The sequence below is a fragment of the Papio anubis genome, chromosome 6 (genome assembly GCF_008728515.1).
Source record: "Papio anubis isolate 15944 chromosome 6, Panubis1.0, whole genome shotgun sequence".
NCBI classification, from domain to species: Eukaryota; Metazoa; Chordata; class Mammalia; order Primates; family Cercopithecidae; genus Papio; species Papio anubis.
The window spans coordinates 61510990-61528649 of NC_044981.1; positions in this window are offsets into that span (position 1 = coordinate 61510990).

The following is a 17660-nucleotide window of genomic DNA, read 5'->3' on the forward strand; positions in this document are numbered from 1 at the left end:
AAGATATCTGATATTACTGTAATTTTTTAAAATTCATTGAGATTTGTGGCCTATCGTATGGTCTACCTTGGAAAATGTTTCATGAGGATGAAAAGAATGTACATTCTGCAGTTCTTGGGTAGAATGCTCTGTAAATATTTGTTAGATCCATTTATCCTGGAATACAGTTTTAGTCCAGTGTTTCCTTGTTGACCTTTGGCCTCAATGATCTGTCTAGTGCTTCAGTGGAGTGTTGAAGTCCCCCACTAATACTTTGTTTCTGTGCATCCCTATTCTTAGGTTCAGTAGTAATTGCTTTATGAATCTGGGCGCTCTGGAGCAGGGTGCATTTATATTTACAATTATATATTTTGTTGAATTGATTCTCTTATCATTTTATAATTATCTTATTTTCTTCTTTTTCTTTCCTTTTTTTTTTTTCATTACTGTTTTTTGTTTAATTTCAGTCTTATCTGATCCAAGAATAGTTGCTCCTGCTCAATTTTGGTTTCTATATGTGTGGGATATCTTTTTTCTATCTCTTTTTCTTGAGTCTATAAGAATCCTTATGTGTTAGGTGTGTCTACTGAAGACAGCATATATTGCATATATTTGGTTTGTAATTATTTTTAATCCAGTCTATATATTTCAAGTGAAGTATTTAGACTATTTACATTCACCATTAACATTGAGAGTGAGGTGCTATTCCAGTCACAGTATTGATTGTTAACTAGTGACTTTGTTTTCTTCATCATGTTTTTTTATAAGTCCTGTGAATTTTATGCTTTTGTTTCAAGATGTAAAACTTGCTTTAGCATTTCTTGTATGGCTGGTCTAGTATTGACAAACTCTCTCAGCATTGCTTGTTTGAGAAAGACTTTATTTCTACTTCATTTAGGGAACTTAGTTTTGCTGAATATAAAATTATTGGCTGATAGTTATTCTGTTTAAGGAGAATAAAGTTAGGATCCCAAACCCTTATAAGGTTTCTGCTGAGAAGTCTGTTGTTGGGCTGATGAATTTTCCTGTACAGGTTACCTAATGCTTTAGTCTCACTTCTATTAGAATTATTTCCTTCACACTGACTTTAGATACCTTGATGACTATATACATTGTTGATGTCTTTTTTGCTATGAGTCTCACAGGAGTTGTTTGAACTTCATGCATTTGGATGTCTAAACATCTAACAAGACCAGGGGACTTTTCCTCAATGATTTTCTCAAATAGGTTTCCAAACTATATTTTTTTTCTCTCTCAAGGACAACTATAATACTTGGGTTTGACTGTTTTACATAATTCCATATTTTTTGAAGACTTTATTTCTTTTCAATTTTACCCCAATATTTTATTCACTGAGTTGAGCAGTTCAGGTTTCAGGTGAGTAGGACGTGCCCATGGGTAAAAACTGGCTGCAGCTAAAGCAGGTGGGTAAATCCAATACCTCCATGTTAGGAAGAGGTCCCAGCCTTGATAGAGGTGCCTGGGTAAGCTCTCATTGAAATGCACTGAAGTCTTTTCACAGGAAAGGAAGGGAGCTACCCCAGCTCTCCTTCTAAGGCAGTAGAAAAGCAATCAGCCTCCTAGTCACACTCCTGACCCAGTGTACCAGCTATTTCAGATCACACTAACACCCCTTTTTATATGTAGGAATGCTGATGTTCCATGTAGAGAGCGAGTTTGACTCTACCTCTTATCTGAGCCTGAGCATGGAGGGCACTCCTCTTGAGGTGAGGCAGTCACCCTGAAGTGTTCCAGGAAGGTTGTCTATAACCTTATACAATAGAAGGTTGTCTATTGCACTCATCTCATGCTCCCATGGAAGAAGCCCTAGCTGTGTCTTTAGTAGTGGGAGAAGGGGACTTCTAATCCCCTTCTCCAAAATCCTTCACTAGCACTGTGTCTGCCTGATTGTTGGGGTAGAGCTGCGGACTCCCGACTGAGCCCAGCACTGCATCTGTACCTGTGCTGAAATAAACTTCTCACAAGTCAAGAGTTCAGCGACTCAGGCCTGCAGTCTGGTTTTCTTTATCCTATAGGATGCTCCCTTAATGTGATGCACTTCTCTTTTCCCTTGGAGTAACAGTCCCTGAGGGACAGACTACTGAGAATCCTTGTGCTCTTCTGGGCTCTTCTGGGTCTAGCTGCCGATTGGGACTGCCACAATCCAGGATGGTGCTGGGGAATGTCTGTAAGAGATCCAGTGATGTGACCTCCCCTCTAATCTCCTAGCGGTGGGTACCAGCATCAGCACTGACAGGAGAGGGAGGAGAATGGCATAGACTCTGAGGTTTCCTTGGTTATAAATAGCCTTAGTATATTGGCTTTCTCAGATGCCAAATGTAGTAGTAATATACCTGGCACATGGACTCAAGACCTCCTGATTAGCCAGGGTAATCTAGGCGAAGGAAATAGCTGAGATCATGCAAAAGTTTTCTCTTTCTTTAGTGTTGTGTTATTGTGCCTGCAAATTTTGTAATGGGCTATGCCAGTTGACCTCCATCTAGGAGCTGGTGATTGCAAAAAGCACCAGCTGTGGTGATAGAGGTGGAAGAAGTGGAATTTGTGTTTTCCTTGTGTTACCCAGGGGATGTACTCTGGTGCCTCAGGCAAGAGGGAGGGTCATGGAGCTCCTAAATGTTCCTGTTGTGTTATCCTACCAGGGTGGGTGGAGAGGCCAGGTAGGGTTTGGGCCAGGTAAGTCTGTGCTCTGGTTCCCAGCATGCAGGCACAAGCTGCGGCTCCAACAGAGATCAGAAAGCAGTTCCCTAGCCTTTGGAGTAATGCTCCAGGGAGGAACCCAGCTGCCCCTGCTACACAAAAGAATCCATACAGACAGTGGGGGTGGTAGCAGACAGCAGTAAGCCTCACTCAGCTTCTACACAGTTGACAAGGCATGTCTTAGACCCAGTGTTCTGCTAGTGGCAGCTAGCTGGGTTCCAGGCAGCCTGGGCTCAGAACTCAAAACTGTCTCAAGCCATAAGCTTTCCCAATGGAGACAGAAACCGTGGCTTTCAGGCCACACCCCTCCCTACTTGCCTATGAAGCAGAGGTGACCAACTCCTACACCCATGTTTATAGCACACTTCTTACTTGCCCCTTGATTCTGCTCATCGAAGTTCCTTCCCATTCAATATTGGATTGCAAATCTCAGTTGGGAGCTTCTGTCAACCTGTGCCCACCAGTGAGTTAGTTGGCAGAGTCCTGTGAAGTCCCCTGTGAGGTATGATCTGCAGTGGCTTCCCTCTGTGCCTGCTTTAGTCTGGGAGTGAATGCAAAGCATGCCCTGATGCCCTTCCTTCTCATATATTCTTCACTGCTCACTAAATCACCTCCAGCACTGGGTAGGGTTAAGGTCTTCCCTGTGGCCAGGTTTTCCTGGTTCCCCTGTGGAAGTGTGCATAATGAAGGCAGTCTCTCTCCCACTCACCCTCTGGAGATACAGTGTTCTGTCTGGTTCATCATGTAGGCTACTGCTTTGTGCTTCTTTTGAAGGGTCGGTGGTTTCTTTAAGTTATTCTGTTAAGTTTCTGAGTTGCTTCTTGGAAAACAGTTCACAAAGTAAATTTCTACACACTATTTTCTCTTTCCAAGTGACAGAGGCATGCTAACAATGTCTCCAGTTCACCATCTTTGCAAGGGGTGGGAAGTGGGGAGGAATTACATCAACTTTTTAAATTTGAGATTGGCTGCTCTTTTCTAATATTTTAGCATCATGCAGGACAGCAGACAGATGAGTTGCTATATTCCTTTCTTTGCTTTTTCTCTGTTTCATACCTACTACTGAGGTTTTGATATGATTTGAAGCTACAACATTAAATACGATTTTATCTCTTTTTATTCCCTTTTTATGATTATCCGAAACAGTAATTTAACATGCTATTCTAGAATGTTCCCTTTCTCATGCTCACTACTAGGCTTCGCAGTCCACTTTCCAAACCTATATTTATTCCATTAAAATGAAGGCTCTATGCCATGTTTAATTTTCTGACATTTATCTCTGGCCCTTGCAATCTCAAATATTTCAGAGTCTTGGTGATCACATCAGAATATCAGCTTTTGGTCTATTGAATTAGCTGTTGTCATAAAATATTTTCTTATGATATAAAATTAGTAAGTACTTTATCAAATATATTGTTTACACTTCCTATATATTTAATATTAGTCTCTTGGCATTTATGTCGTAGATATTTCTAAAATTTTTAAAACTAATCTTTGAAGACATAATTCTATTTCTCAGGTTCAAAGTACCTCTGGGCCTCTACACAGTATTTTCTGCAGAGTTTTTTGTGGTTATCCTTTCCCAAATTACACTAAATGCACATACAACCTCAGCAACCTACTCTGGATGGCTTTATAAAGCTTGCATTTGGTAGCATTTCTGAAGATACCTTTTGTTCTTGTACAAGACACCTTTTGTTCAGTCAGTCTCCTGCTAATAGTTTATTTTCCTGAAGAGGTCAATTTTTACCTACTTAATGAATCCAGTTTCTAGCACTTTGAACACTAAAAGCCTCATGTTCTTTCCTGAATGCTAAAAGTCCCTCCTTGTCATGAGACACACTGCTGCCATGCCAACAGGCTGGCAAACGTTTATTTTGAACTGACAGCAGGCACATCTCTCCTGCTGATTTTGCCCAAAGCTTTTTTGATTCATTTGACATTCACCCTATCAAGTATGCAATTAGAAACTACTATAACAATTAAACATTATAGTCCTTCTTAATATTTTCAAACTTATGCTACAAAGAAGTGCACAGAAAATGTTCTGTCTTAATATTTATAATTTCAAACTCTTTAGTGTTGTGTAATTATTCCTGGGAGGTACGATGTGTGAGCTGTTTACATGAGATTAATGGAACCGTGAATTTATAAGTACATGCTCCATTACACTCATAGTGTATTGCTTCTTAATTTACATGTTGCTTTGGGCCATGAAGGAGATTATTCTGGCAATTTTGAAAGAGCTTCTTTCAAAATCTGTAGATTCATCTCCCAAGGCTCCTTTTTATTCTGTGATTTGAAAACCGTTTGGTGGGCAGAAATTTCACCATGCATTTGTCAGAGAAATTTCCTACTTATCATATTTGGCTTATGGCAATACGGTGGTTTCAGAGAAGAAAGCATGATTCCCATGACTTATTCTAATGGGATAGGAAACTGTAGAGTTAGAAGACAAAGAACATAATTACATTTTTATGAGCAATCATGTAAATATATTACTAAAAATGTTCATTTAAATAGCATAGTCAAATGTAGAAAGAAGAAAAACTGTCAGAAGCCAGACTAAAAAATCCTTCTATTTGACTTCCAGACTGCTCTATCTAAAGAATTGACATGATGAACTTTGTATGCCTGCCTAAAAGGCACCTTAATTAATTAAGAATATCATTAACCAGGATCATATTGGAGGAACAAAAAAATTAGAACTTGTGAAGCTTAAAAATAAATATTATATCCAAATAAAATGAGTTACTTACTTTAGAAGAAAACAATATTTAACATACCCAAATAAGCATATATGTCACTAAATTTCCCTTTTTAAACTATTCAAAATTATCAATATTTCCTGTGGTAGAAGAAGTCTGAGAGTTATTCTGATTTTCCTCTTATATATATAACATACTGATCGGATCAAAATGTATGGCTTCATTCAAATGCAAAGTATTGGAAAATAACACTAATAAAGTCAGCAGACATGAGTATTTCACAAATTAATTGTATATCTTGGAGAAAGTTTCTGAAGCCTTCTGTGTAAAATATGATAGCTAGAATAGAAATGGCCATAAGGTCATTCTTGGAAAGTCAGAAATTTATTCCTAACCTACTACCAAACATAGGTGAACAAAAGAGACAAAATTTTATTTCAGATTTACTGACTTTTGAGATTGTATACATTTTCTATACATTGTATAGAGAATAAGTGATTGGATACTTATGCTTTGACAATTAAATTGATCAGATCATAAGGTTGCCTGGAAATGGCTGGAAAAAAAATGCCTCTCTGAATATGTTAGGGAATGTTACCCAAATTGCACACTCTCTCTGTCCTTTGTCTCACTCTGAACTTCTGGAGACTCTCCTGCATTTAGGAGGTTTGTGGATTAAAGCTGGAAAACCAGTAGATAGCATCATATATTGTGAAAAAGCTCATAGGGTATCTAATATGACTGCTTCCTAACACAGCTGAAGAACACTGGTTTAAATTGATTTGATATTTTTTGACAGTATATGTAGCTGTGTGGACAGTATTTTCCTAACCTTTCCCAAAAGAAATATCGACAATATATAAACATTCACACTTTTTAAATTAACTTGTGAAGTTTTATCAATGGAATGCTTGAAATCCAATCACTTTCAATTATAATTTTAGTGAATTATTACTCTTGAACTTCAAAAAGTATTGTTATTAAGGCTAATCTGAACTGTTTGTTCACCATAATTATATATATGTCATATTCTACATTATACCTTATAATTGCACATAGTAAATATTCATTAGATATTTAGCTTTTCTTAAATATATAGGGCCTTTGACTATATACACTTGTCTTCTTCCTCCTGAACATATCTGTGAACATAAGTCATGGGAGGAAAGTGTTCCCTGAAAAATTAGATGAACAAAGGTTATGAAAAGCTCATTGACAGAAAGCAGATAAGATGACAAGCCTCATGCTACAGTGCTTGTTGTATAAGCCCAGTCATTTATCCTTATCAGGGCCCAAGGAAGAATAGAAAATGCACAGGTAACTAAAGCAAAAACACTCAAAATTTCAGTTTATCAAATGCATACTATGTACAAGGCAGAACACTAAATATATCCAGCTTAATCCTTTCCACAACTCTATGAGGTTAATAATGTTTTACCTGTTTTAGTGATGAGTTTAAGTAACTTGTTGAGGCTGTAGAATGAGTAACACCATAGTAAACTGGCATTTGCCTCAGTTCTGTATGATTCTAAGTACATGGACTCCAGAGTTACGTAGAGATAAGTATTAGAGACCCTCATTTGCAGCTTACCAGGTATAGAATCTAGGAAAGCTGCTGATAACTCCAACACAGTCCTAAACACTCATATGTGTAGTTAGTAAATTGATTTTGCTAGTGATACTTAAAGTACGTGGGCAACAAAATCACAATCAAAATGATTTGTTCAGTACGGAATAAGATCAAGGAAAGTTTAGTAATTTAAATATCAAATAACTTCAAGCTAATACTGCCCCATAGCAACAATATCACTGGTTGTGTCTCAAACATAGAAGCATAGTACTCTTCAAGTACATATTGAAAACTTTGTTGGAAGGGATTGAATGTATATTAAATATAAGTGTGTACATGTGTAGACAGATGTAGATATATAGGTCTACAGACAAATAGATATATAGATATACATGTGACACATCGAATTTTTGTCATACAAGCAACAAAAATGCTTCCACAAATCTTCAAAATACTGAGAATATGTAATAGACACTGAAAATATTACATTCTAGAGCATTTTAAAGATACAATTAGAAAATTTCATTTGGCCAATGGGAAGAAAAATAATCACTCTTTTATAATTTCGAGCAGACAAACACAAAGCAAAGGTCCTGTATATAAGTCTGGAAAGTCCTAGTATTAGGTGGCCTGGAATCTTTTTTCCTGGGACATTGCTTAGATGAGTACTACAAATATTTACTCCCATTCTTCTTCTTAGACAAGGTCTATTTTGCTATTTATTATGCATTCCTTCCATAAACAAGTACATTAATCTCCTTGATTTTAAATAGTAATATATTGATCATAATGATATATTGATAAACATTGGTATGTATTAATCATTTCAAACTTTATTTCACTTGCTGCTTTTAAATATACTACTTCCCATTATTCATAGAATAAAATCAGCAATCATTGTCATGGTCTAATAGGCCTTGAATACTTCTGTCATTTTTTAAAATTTTTCCAGGCTTATGTTCCATCACACTTTCTCTTCAGCTATTAATGATATGCTTTTCACAGTTTTTCAAAAGTTCCTTTAACTTTCCTGCCCTTGGCCTTTGAACATACCGTCCTTTTAGTGAAACACTTCTATTTTCACTTGGTTTTCTAGCTAAATCCTATTCATCCTTTAGTGCATACCTTAAGAATTACTTCTTTAGTGAAGTTAATCTCAAAGACAGGTAAAGTCTTATTTTACATTAATCTCCAGTGCATACTCTTTGTAAGAACTAAATTGATACTTACGACAACTTATACATAGTGTATTTCAAATAAAAAGAATGAATAAATGATTATTCTGTGCTTTTATTGAATTCCAAAAGTATTTTAGAATACTATACTCAAGAAAATATAGATAGGTTAATGTGAGATTAAGCCCTATTCTGAAAGTTATTTTGTTTCTTGCAGGTGACTTTTCATATGGGACACATTTTTTTCTTTAAATATTGATTTTTATTATTTTTACCCCATGTATAAATACTGCACACAGTAAATCTCAAATATAGAAATAGCAGCATTTTAATTTAGTAGGTTTCAAAATTATTTCATTATCTCTTTTTTTAGTGATGATATTTTAGCTCCTTAAGTTCATGGCATATCTCTGATTTCTTCTACCCTCCACATTATTTAGTACTGGAATCTTTCTCCCTTTCATTTTTGTCATAACATCATCTTTATTGCTCACACAAACAGAGTACTTAGTGTCAGATGCGATCTTCACAACAATTTTGAGATAAGTACAACTATTGTCCTCATTTTTTAAAAAATGAATAAACTGAGGCAACCTTCAAAGTGACTTCTTCCATTAGCAAGTATCAGGGGAAAAATTTAACCCAGGAAGCCTTTCTAAGGAGTCTCTTTGAAATTGGCATTCAAAGAATATAGGATTAGTAGTGTAAGGTTGCCAGAATATCTAACAATCTGTGTATTCATAATAGAATAGCATAAATACACTCAAAAGCAGAACTACAGACATTGGAATAGAGACCCTAGATAGACATCTGATTGGTGTGTGCTTTTGTATCTGCCCAGGAGAGAGGTATCAAATAACAGCAAACATAGTTACCAATAACAAAACTCATTCTGATATTCATAACTCTTTTCTTTTCTCTGAGTCTATATACATTACTAATAACAATGTCATTCTGTTTCTAATATCATAGTAGCTTACTCTAACAAAGAAGCAAAAATCAGCTATCAGTGTAGGCTTCCTGTCATTAGTTTTCCTCATGAAATTTAATGTTTTTTCTCCTGTATGGTAGTAATTTGTGTGATGAATAGCTTATGCATTTCATTAACTAGCAAGCAGTTCCATTTTGTTCATCACTAAATAAAATAGTTGTCAACTATGTCTGGGTTTTTTCAAATGTGAAAAAACTACAAAGAATGTATTATAATTACAAAAAGCACCTATTTTGCAAGTTTGAGATGTTAAGAAACAATTTGTGAATATTTTAGAAAATTTGATTATAAAAAAAATTGAGAACAAATTATTCAAAAAAACCTAATAATGTAACTCTATATGTTGTTATTTTGATATAAATCCAAATGAATTTGTTCTCATTCTCATTCTCTCACTTAAAAATAGAAAAATCTGTTTGATCTATGACTATTTTTAAGAAAATGAGATATATCTCCCTTCTACAGTTTTCAATCCTTGTAAACATATAAATAGACTTTTGCCACCTTATGTAAAGAGGAACTAAAATAAATTTTCACCAAAAATAAAGAACCATCAAAAAGGGTTGACAATTGTCCAAGTTTGAGCCTATTCCATTCTTTCTTGGTGTGTTAGGTCGTTCTTGAATTGCTATAAAGAAATACTTGAGGCAGTGCAATTTATAAGAAAAGATGTGTACTTGACTCATAGTTCTGCAGGCTGTATAGAAAGCATAGCACTGCTATCAGCTTCTGTTGAGGACCTCAGGAAACTTACAATAATGATTGAAGATAAAGAGGGAACAGGTGTCTTACATGGCAAGAGTGGGAGCAAGAGTGACAGTGAGGAGAAGTCACATAATTTTAGAACAACTGGATCTCATGAGAACTCATTCACTATTTTCAAGCAACACCAATCCCTAAGGGATCCACCCTCATGACCCAAAAACACCTCCAACCAGGCCTCACTTCCAACACTGAGGATCACATTTCAACATGAGATATGGGGGACAAACATTCAAACTCTGTCATTCAGTAATTTGAAATAAGAAATAGAGAAATGAGTGACTCGACTCTTAAATTGGACATTGTGGGAAGCAAAGTAAGTAGAACCAGCTGACGTTGGCACCATTATATGCCAACACTGAGCAAGTTAAATTTGAGTAAGCTGAAACCAAACACTGAGCAGAAAAACTGTTATACTTAGGAGAGATTGATGTATGTGTACACAGAGGAATAGAAAACAAAGACCATGCAGTCCCAGACATGGAGAGAAGATCACTGTCTAAACACTTTCCAGTTTTGGGGGAGTTCCAACTGTACTGCTTCAAATTGGATGCCTGGCGTTCTGTGTACATTTACAATAACCTACCTTTATATGCGTAGGAGATACTTTCTGTTCCTTTCTTACTGATACTCTTTTTATTCCTCAAGTCAATGTGAAATGGAACATACATAATGTACAAATCAGAAGCAATAAGTATTATAAATAAAATATGAATATGTGTACAAGTCATATTAAAAAATATCATCTTAGAAGTCGTATGTCTTTATTTCAAACCAAAATTGTATTCAACTTAGGGCACAGGGATAGAAATATTTTATATAACAGGTTCCCATATTTAGATATTGGATCTGTTGCATATGATTGTGTTGCAATTTGCTCCATCAGGGAATTCTATTAAAATCATAGCTTGACTTTGAAGTTGTTAACTCTTAATTTATGTAACTAATAATACGTATTATAGAATCTAAGAAATGCACAAATTTGAATAACAAGTCAACAACTCTGTCATAGAAAGCCATATATGTACCAGTGAAAAAGGGGCCCAGCATGACTATCTCCATTTTGTTTTAACTCTTCCTCTCCCCGTGGTGATAACTTTTAGGATAACTCCTTTTACTTATCTCTGCTTGTAGGAAAAACTAACAATGGGAGTAATTTAGTTTTTAGTTTAACTTTAAGGCAAGAATCATAATAGTCCTTTCCCCAAACTAAACCTTGAGGATATAAGGAGGGCGTACACACAAATAAAAATGTTACGCTAACGTTTTATAGGAGCACTGTCACCGGATCAAGAACAAAGAAGTTTCACAATATCTTCAGACCCTCACTGCTGCATAGATGTTTGTGGTCATCAGTCCTATCTTGACCTCAACCTCCTCCCTCTTTTCTCTTTCCCTAACATAAAAGGTATTTAAAATTCATATTAACTTAAGATGCTGCTTTAGGATGCAAGTCCACCATCTTCTCATTTTGCTGGCTTTCTAAATAAAGTCAACTTCTTTGCTCCATCAACTAGTCCCTTGACTTATTGGCTGACATACACTGAGCTGTAAAAGTTTTGACTTGGTTACAATATAGTACTTTTATTTTGGAGAAAAAATCCAAACTGATTTCCCATTTTTTCAACTTTTAGTTAAAAATTATAAATTTAATCTTAACTGTTTGCTTATGGAATCAGGGTAAAGATTTACTGCTTCTTTTTATTGGTAATTTTAAAAGAGTGAAATTAATTTTTATAGAAAAAAATCTGCCATATGAAATAAGAATATAATTATACTTTATGTGTTAAATTATATATTGTTACAGCAATATGTTTATTAAACTTTATATACACAGAGAAAATTCAGAGTTAATTTTGGGTCTTTAATTTGTTTAAAGTCATGAATAGAAAAATCTAAATTGTATTCATAGTAATCTTTATCCTCTAACCAATAGTAAAATATTTCCACAAAATTCCAAAATAATCTTGAATGTTAGTAAACATTGTAAAATTAGTAATAAAGGTGTTTATTGGCTTATGAAAGTAAATAAAATAAATATTTAGATTCCATTAAAGTACTTATAGTAGATCAACATGGATTCAATCTCATTTCTACTTTCATTTTCTCTCTTTGCCATTCAGTGTCCCCACCTGTCCCATGAAGGTCCTAAATTAGAGCTACAGCATCATGTCTACCTCTTAATTAACCACCTCTGTAACTAATGTAAGTAGCTTTTCTTCTTTACAAAAATGAACATTTAATAAATGACTTACAAACCTAAAGTTAAAAATTTTATCATTCTATGGAGTTAAACTTAGAGCCTAAGATACATTGTTGTGTTTTTTTAGTTGATTATAATACATTGCTGATAGCTGTTTTATTATTATTATTGTTATTTAAACTTTGTTTCAGTGAACATATTTTTGAGGTATACTTCACTACAAACAAATAAATAACCTCTAAAACAACTCTCATATTTATTTTTAAGATTTTTTATGTGAAAATAAGAGATAATTTAGGGGTATCTTCTGTAAAGGACTTTCCCCATACCTTAGCTGACATATCGCGCTGGATATTTTATAAAACATTGTTTTGTAGTCTATATATATGTTGGAATACTAGGTATTTTCATTTTGGTCTGTTGTCATCCCATCATGACAAATATTTGGGGTTTACTATAAATAACTATAGCCTTCTGGATAAGAAAAGTATCCATTTGACTGTCCAAAGTAATGCTAACATCCATCCAGCGGCTTCACTAGGTTAATTGGAGGTCTTGCCTAATCCTGCAGTAAATATACAGTAGATAGCTCTCTAAATTGCTTAATTGAGAAAGTAGTGTAAAAGATGCAATGAAATGCATTTGTCATTGGAATTATCTGTGATGCTTTAAAATAAATCTAATATCATCTATGAACATTTATTATTCACACAAGAGAAAACATATTGCTTTCCAATTCCTAATATTGTCCTAAAGAAGAGTGGCTAATTATCTTCCTTGTTACTCGTGCCTCTGTAAAGCTGTGCATGCCTGTGGTTACAATGATTGCAGAAATAATAACTGCGATAATAAATTGCCATTTTTGAGCTGCCTTTGAAGAGAGCAAGGCAGTCCTTTCACAATACGTCTTTGTAAAAATTATCTTGTCCATTACCTATTCCAAGTTCTGGCTTCCTAATTTCTCCCTCCTTTTAATGTTTCTCATTCTTCTAGCTTTCTTTTATTTCACACAGTTTAAATACTTACTTAAAAATATAGCCAATTAGATTTTCTGAAACAAATCCTTAGTGACTTTCTAATTGAAACTTTATTTTCATTAAGGGAAATAGTAGACAAATATTCACTATGTAAATACCTAATGGATACTGTTCTAGCATTAGCTTTATTAACAGCAAAAGCTACTTGTTTCCCCAGTTGAATGCTTTTCTTCAAGGCCAATTTGCAAACATCATTAAATATGGGTGTGAAAACTTGTAAAACATTCTTTCATCAGCTAATATCCTTTTATCTGTCACTTCATTAATTATAATCCCTGACATTACTTATTTTAATTTCTTATTTCCTATAAGAAAACCAACGCTTTTGTATATACTTTTTATTCTTTCCCTGTTGTTTTTAATCTAAATTCACAATGAACTTTTATAAAAATATATTTTAAAATTTAAGTACACTCACTACTACTAAGATATATACAAAAGCTGCATATACTGTATACTTGTTTTTGGTAAAAGCAAAATAAGTTAATGTGTATATTGTGTCTGAGAAAGTAATATAAGCATCAAAGAATTAAAAGCTATCTTAATTTCAGAACAAGTCCCTTTTTACTTCTCTTTCAAATTCAAAAATATAATACAAATATAAGCTACTACAATTATCCACATTATATAATCTTTTTCAGTTTTATTTATGTATGAGTGATAAACAAATATTGCATATATTTCAGATATACAGTGCAATATTTTGATATATGTGTACATTGTAAAAGGACTCCCAATCAAACTAAGTAAATTATCTCTTATTTCTCTTTTTTGGGGGTGCAAGGGAGAGAAGGAAAGAACATTTAACATCTACTCCCTAGCAACTTTCAAATGTACAATACATTATTATGAACTACAGTGATGATGTTGTACATTAGGTCTCCAAAACTTAGTCACTTATAAACAAAAGTTTTTATCCTATGAACCACATGCCTCACTCCCTACCCCCTATGACCACCATTTACTCTCTGTTTCTATGAATCCAAATTTTTTATATTGCACATATAGGTGAGATCACACAATATTTCTCTCTCTATGTCGGGCTTATTTCACTTAAATTAATGTCCTCCAGGTTTATACATGTCACAAATGGCAGAGTTTCGTTTTTTAAGACTGAGTAGTTTCCATTGTGTACATGTACCCCATATTCTTTATGTATTCATTAATCGGCCAGTTCTTAGAATTTTCTATATTATGGCTGTTGTGAGTAATATTGCAATGAACATATAAGTGCAGATATGTTGTCAAAATACTGATTTCATTTCTTTTGGGTGTATACTACATCATGAGATTTCTGTGTCTTATGATAGAAATACTTCTAGTTTTTTGAGGAACCCCTATATTGTTTTCTGTGATAGCTCTACCAAATAACAATACTACCAATAGTGTACATGGGTTTTCTTTTTTCTAAATTTTCACCAACTTTTTATTTCACTTTTTTGAGAATAATCATCCTAACAGGTTTGAGGAGGCATCTCAATGTGGATTTGATGTGCATTTCCTTGCTGAATAGTGATGCTGAAGATTTCTTCAGATATCTGCTACCCTTTTGCATGTCTTCTTTTGAGAAATGGCTTTTCAGGTCATTTGGTAATTTTTAATGGGTTTATTTGTTTTCGTTTTTGCTGTTGAGTTGTATGAGTTATTTATGTCTTTTGCATACTAGTCCTTCATCAGATAGATGGTTTGAAAATATTTTCTGACCTTTGATAGGTTATCTTTTTATTTTGTTGTTTACTTTATTCTGCAAAAACTTTTTAGTTAGATGTAGCTCCATTTGTTTATTTTTTTATTTTGTTACATGGGCTTCTGGTGTCATATACAAACAAACTATTGCCAAGACCAATGTTAAGAAGATTTTCTTCTAGAACATTGATAATATCATGACTTATATTTAAGTCTATAGTCTATTTGAGTTGATTTATGTGTATAGTGTAAGATAAGAGTCCTATTTTAATTTTTATTGTGGCTACCCAGTTTTTCCAATACTGTTTACTAAAGTGACTACACACCTCATTTTATTGCACTTCACAGATACTGAATTTTTTTTTAACAAATTGAAGGTTTGTGACAACTCAGTGTCATTCAATTTTACTGGCATTATTTTACCAACAATATATGCTCACTTTGTGTTTCTGTGTCACATTTACATTATTTTTTCAATATTTCAAACTTTAAAAAAGTTTTTATATTTATTATGGTGATCTGTGATTACTGATCTTTGATGTTACTATTGTAATTATTTTGGGTATCACAAACTCTACCATAAAAGATGACAAACTTAATTGATGGAGACTATATGTGCTTTGACTGTTGGACTGACCAGTCATTTCCCATTTTTCTCTCTTCTTGGTCCTCCCTATTCCCTGAGACACAAAAATATTGAAATTAACCAAATTAATATCTAATGGCCTCTAAGTTTTCAAGTAAAATAAAGAATTTCACATCTCTCACTTTAATCAAAAGCTTGAAAAAAATCATTAGGCTTAGAGAGCAATGCATGTAGACACATAAGATAGGCCAAAAGCTAGGCCCCTTGTGCCAAACAGTTACCCAAGCTGTGCATGCAATAGAAAGGTTTTCAAAGGAAGTTAAAATGAGACTCTAGTGGACACATAAATTATAAGAAAGCAAAACAATCTTGTTGCGGATATGGAGAAAGTGAGTGGTCTGGATAGAAGATCAAACCAGACACAACGCTTCTTTAAGCCAAAGCCCACTTCAGGACAAGGGCCTAACTCACTTTAAATCTGTGAAGACTGAGAGATATAAGAAAGATACAGAAGAAAAGTTTGATGATAGCAGAGGTTGTTTCAAGAGTTAACATACCATTGAATCTCCATAACATAAAAATGCAAGGTGACATTTCACCTGTAAAAACTCATATAAACTAAAAATAAAGACATGAAAAAAGATACTCTATGCAAATGGAAGCCAGAAAAGAGCAGGAGTAGCTATATTTATATTAGGTAAAAAAGGCTTCAAGAAAGAAACTATAAAAAGAGACAAGGGAGGTCATTACATAATGATGAAGTGGCCAAATCAGCAAGAAAATGTAGCAATTGTATATATATATATATGTGTGTGTGTGTGTGTGTGTGTATATGTGTGTATGTGTGTGTGCGTGTATATATACACACACACACCCATACACATATATGCACCCAATGCTGGAGTACTCAGATATATAAAGTAAATATTATTAGACCTAAAGAGAGAGAGAGACCCAATATAATAACAGCTAAAGACTTAATAACCCCATTTTCACGTTGGATACATCATCCAGGCAAAAGATCAAGAACAAAGACACCAGATTTAATCTGCGCTATGGACCAAATAGACCTAAAAGGCATTTAAATAATATTTTCCCAAACAGTTACAGAATACACATATTATTCTCAGCACATTATTCATTTTTAAGGGCAGACTATATGTTAAGCCACAAAAAAAAAAAAAAAAAAAAATCTTAAAAAATTCAAGAAAAATTATCTTCTCTGACTACAATGGGAAAAAACTAGAAATAAACAAGAAGAGACATTTTTGAAATTATACAAACACATGGAAATTAAACAATATGCTCCTGAATGACCAATGGATTAATAATTAAATTAAGGAAAAAAAATTAAAACTTCTTGAAACAAATGAAAATGGAAAGAGAGCATACGAAAGCCTATGGGATACAGAGAAAGTGGTACTGATAGGAAACTTTATAGCAATAAACACCTACATCAAAAAATTAGATAAATTTCAAATAAACAACCTAGGGATACATCTTACGGAACCAGAAAAGAAAGAGAAAGCCAAGCCCAAAATTAATAAAATAAAATAAATATTAAAAATATTAAAAATCAGAGCAGAAATAAATAAAATTGAAGTAACAACAATACGAAAGATCAATGAAATGAAAGGGTCATTTTTTGGCGATCATTAAAAAGTCAGGAAACAACAGGTGCTGGAGAGGATGTGGAGAAATAGGAACACTTTTACACTGTTGGTGGGATTGTAAACTAGTTCAACCATTATGGAAAACAATATGGCGATTCCTCAAGGATCTAGAACTAGATGTACCATATGACCCAGCCATCCCATTACTGGGGATATACCCAAAGGATTATAAATTATGCTGCTATAAAGACACATGCACATGTATGTTTATTGCAGCACTATTCACAATAGCAAAGACTTGGAATCAACCCAAATGTCCATCAGTGACAGATTGGATTAAGAAAATGTGGCACATATACACCATGGAATACTATGCAGCCATAAAAAAGGATGAGTTTGTGTCCTTTGTAGGGACATGGATGCAGCTGGAATCCATCATTCTTAGCAATCTATCAGAAGAACAGAAAACCAAACACCGCATGTTCTCACTCATAGGTGGGAACTGAACAATGAGATCACTTGGACTCAGGAAGGGGAACATCACACACCGGGGCCTATCATGGGGAGGGGGGAGGGGGGAGGGATTGTATTGGGAGTTATACCTGATGTAAATGACGAGTTGATGGGTGCAG